This window comes from Aethalodelphis obliquidens, unplaced genomic scaffold, assembly GCF_003676395.1.
Source record: "Aethalodelphis obliquidens isolate GAN/ISIS:26980383/991018 unplaced genomic scaffold, ASM367639v1 scaffold31, whole genome shotgun sequence".
In the NCBI taxonomy this organism is placed as follows: domain Eukaryota; kingdom Metazoa; phylum Chordata; class Mammalia; order Artiodactyla; family Delphinidae; genus Aethalodelphis; species Aethalodelphis obliquidens.
The window spans coordinates 14,720,417-14,724,221 of record NW_020837975.1 but is presented as its reverse complement, the minus strand read 5'-3'; positions in this window follow the sequence as shown (position 1 = coordinate 14,724,221).

Below are 3,805 nucleotides of genomic sequence, written 5' to 3'. Positions count from 1 at the left end.
TTAATCTTCACAACAACCTTACCAACTAGCAACAACCCTGTATTATCCCCATTGTACCGATAAGGAAACTGAGGCATGGAGCGATGAAGGAACTTGGCCAACATCACTGCAAACAAGTGTCAAAGCTGGGATTTGAACACAGTGTGAACCCAGAGCATATGTTCCCAACTTTATCTCACATGACCACAGTATAAAGCATATGCTCTCCAGAGAGAGCCTGGCCTGGCCACAGCACAAACGAGATGGAAGGGCTCAGCCCAGCCAGAGCCTGGGGCTGAGAGGTGGAGAAAAGGCCTTATAGCAGGGGTCTCCAATCCCCGGGGCTGCGGAGTGGTCCACGGCCTGTTAGGAGCTGGGCTGCACAGCAGGAGGTGAGCGGTGGGAGAGCCAGCGAAGCTTCATCTGCAGCTCCCCATCGCTCTCATTACTGCCTGAACCACCCCCAGCACCCCACCCACCCCCGTCCGTGGAAAAATTGTCTTCCACAAAACTGGTGCCAAAAAGGTGGGGGACCGCTGCCTTATAGAATCTCCCTCTGCAGAGATTTTTCCAGGAAAGGGAGGACCACTCTCGGTCCAGGCCTGCTTGGAGGGTGGGGGGCTGGACACAATCACCTTCCAAGGTGTTCAGCATCTTCTGACTCGCAACTGAGCTGACAGCCCTAAGGGCAGAAGACTACGTTTGGGGGTCCCTCATGGCTACAGCTTGGAGCGGCCACCCATGCCAGAGATTAAAGGTGGGAACAACACAGCTCCTGAAGAGAGACAAATGTCGATCTGATCCCAAATCCCTGCCTGGCAGGCAGAGGCCCCAGCAAGGCCACCAGGAAACAGGCAAGAGACAAGAAGGTTGGGCTTTCCAGCTCCCAGACTGCTAATCCCAGCCCAGAGTGGCCTGACCCCTCCCACTAACCACCCGTGCTCCCAAGTGTGTCCCAGCCCACCAGAGGGGCCCTACACCCTCCCGGGGTACAACAACCCTCAGCTTTGATGTGTACCAGTAAATACACACCCCAAGAAATCCATTCATTCTTCTCCCATAAGTTTTCCCCGAGCTCACTACACTGGAAGCCCTGTGTTAGGCACCAGGGACGCTGGCCCACTCAGAAGTTACCCATCCATTGGGGAAAAGCGGTGCCTGAACAAGGAAGTACACTGAGGGTCCTTATCGGTTAGACGCTGGGAAGGACATATGTGAGCCCGATGGATGCAGAAGTCAGTCAAGGCTACTTAAAGGAGTTAGTTAATGTTCGAGCTGAACTTTGAAAAAAGTAATAAATGAGGTCAGGGGGAGCAGGGAAGGGGATGAGCTTTCCAGGCAGCGCTGAGGCCATCGCATTTGTGTGGCGGCCAGGCCAGCCTCTCTCTGGAGAGCATATGCTTTATATTTTGGGAGACTGCAGGACAGCTGGGGAGGGTAGGTCGTCTGGGGTGACCGGCTTGCGGAGCCCAAGAGTATCAACCACAGGCAAGATGGAGAGGGGAGGGAAGCAGAGGGCTGGGAGCCACTTGGGCCCCTGCAGGGTCCTGGATTTATGCTGCAGGAGACAGAGAACCACGGAGGGGCAGTAAGCAAGGGCGTGACATGCTAGGGGGGAACCCTGGGCCTTGATGGTCAGCCTCATGGTCTGCGGGCCCCTGCTGCCCTTCACACAAAGCAGGATCCTGTCTATGTGTGTTTGAACCATGTTTCACCCACAAGCATGTTAAGGGAAGAGAAAGGAAGAGAACCCCACACATGGCTGGTCTGGACGCTGTCCTAGGCCCCAAAGGTGGCTAATGCCAGGTCCAGCTGGTCCCCATTGCTATCGACCGTAACTCCAGCAGGGGCTCAGAGGAGAGCAAAGAGAGCCTTTCATGGGGGAGGAGAGACTGGAAATAAGGTGAGAGATTTAAGATGACAGCAAACACTTATTGAGTGTTTAGCATATACTGGGCACTGTCTCAAGGCTTTTTACATATTAATCCTATGAAGTAGATTCTATTACTGTCCTCATTTTACAGAATGAAGCAAGTAAAGCACAGAGAAGTCCCACGGTATCTACCAAGGGGATTCAAATCCAGAGTCAGGCTCCTTTTGCTTATACTATAAATACCTACTGAACACCTACTATGTGCCAGGCACTGTCTGGGCACTTAGGATACAATGGTGAATAAACAGCGAAGTTACAAATAGTCCATGTTGTCAACAAGTACGCCGCACTACCTCCCTGAGGTGGGATGAACAGAAGCAAGGGTCAGTCCTCATGCCTGGAGAGGATGCTCAGTGCCCCAGGGCATTATTGGCCCAGTTGCCAAGGAGAAAGAGCAGCCCCTTTGCTAAGAAGCTGGTGGCATCTGGGGCTCATGACCCCTTCTCTGATAGCCAGGCTACTGGACGGAGGACCTAGGGCTCAGGCCCTGCAGCACCCACCCTCACCACTGGGAAGAGTGTCCCTCTCACCGTCTCTCTGGGCTGTGCCCCATCGGGCGGGGGGGGGGGGGGGGGGGGGGGGCAGTCTGCCAGGCAGACTTCACAGGAGAAACAGAGGAGACTCAGTTTCTCCTTCCCCAAGTCTTTTCTCGACCCTGCAGCACCGAGGGCTTCTGTCAGGCCTGGGGACTAGAGCGAATAGGTAGGAGGAAATAGCAGGACACTGGGGCAACTGGGCTGCTCTCCTGCCTGGGTGGTCAGCAGCTACCTCTGCAATATGACTCAGCAGCAGCCACTGAAGCCAGGCAAGGGAGAGAGGGCTTTGGTGTTGCAATCTTGCGCCAGCTACTCCAGGCAGGCGGTCTGAGGGCCAGGTCAGCCTCAAGGGTGTGGACTAGGGTAGGAGTGTGTATTGGAGGGATCTTTGGGGAATTTTTTAAATTCATAGGCCAAGGGCAAGAAAGGCATTATCTGAGCTTATATTCCTGCTGCAAGCTCTACAGAGCCCCTGCCATGCCCTTCTTCCAACCAGTTCCTTTCTTCCTCCTCTTTCCCCAAGAACCTCCCTGAAATTCTGCCTCCTCCAGATAGCCTTCCTGAACTGTCAGAAGTTAATGCTTCTCCTCGCCTCTGATCCATGTACCAATGCACAGACTGACTCAAGGCTTCTCCAGTGTTTTCCTCAAACTGTCATCCAAGTCAGGGAGTACAGCGCCCCCATGCCTCCTGACACAATAGTCAAATTCTTTTGACATCTGATCTTTTAGCTTCAAATATATGTGAGCTTTGCATTCTACTCCAGGATATAGCCATACATATCTGTTATTATATTGTGTTATTTTATTTTTTTACATCTTTATTGGATTATAATTGCTTTACAATGTTGTGTTAGTTTCTGCTGTACGATAAAGTGAATCAGCTATAAGTATACCTATATCCCCTCCCTCTTGAACCTGTATTTTTTTTTTAATGTCTTAAGTTACTTACAAGGTGAATCATAATTTTTCTCCTAATACCTTCTAGGAAATTGATGCTGCAAGAAGATGCCCCACGTGTAACCTATAACTTTGTAAAGTGCCTGGGACTTCAGCACGAATATCATGTATGCCTCGACTGGAGGACCAATGAGGCAATAAACTTCAGCTGGAAGGACACAAGAGCTTCTTGTTGATACAGAGACACTGAGCCCTGCAGTCCTTAGGGACAGCCAGGCACGTGGGCAGCTGGAGCACCCTCTGTGATCACCTCTGGTAACATAGAACAAATACTACCTTGTTCTATGGATGCCATGATGGGGCTGTGGTCAGGAAGCAGTTATCTAGAACAATGGTTCTCAAACTTGGCTATAAATTAGAATCCCCTGAGGATTTTCTAAAAATCCCAATGCTCAGAC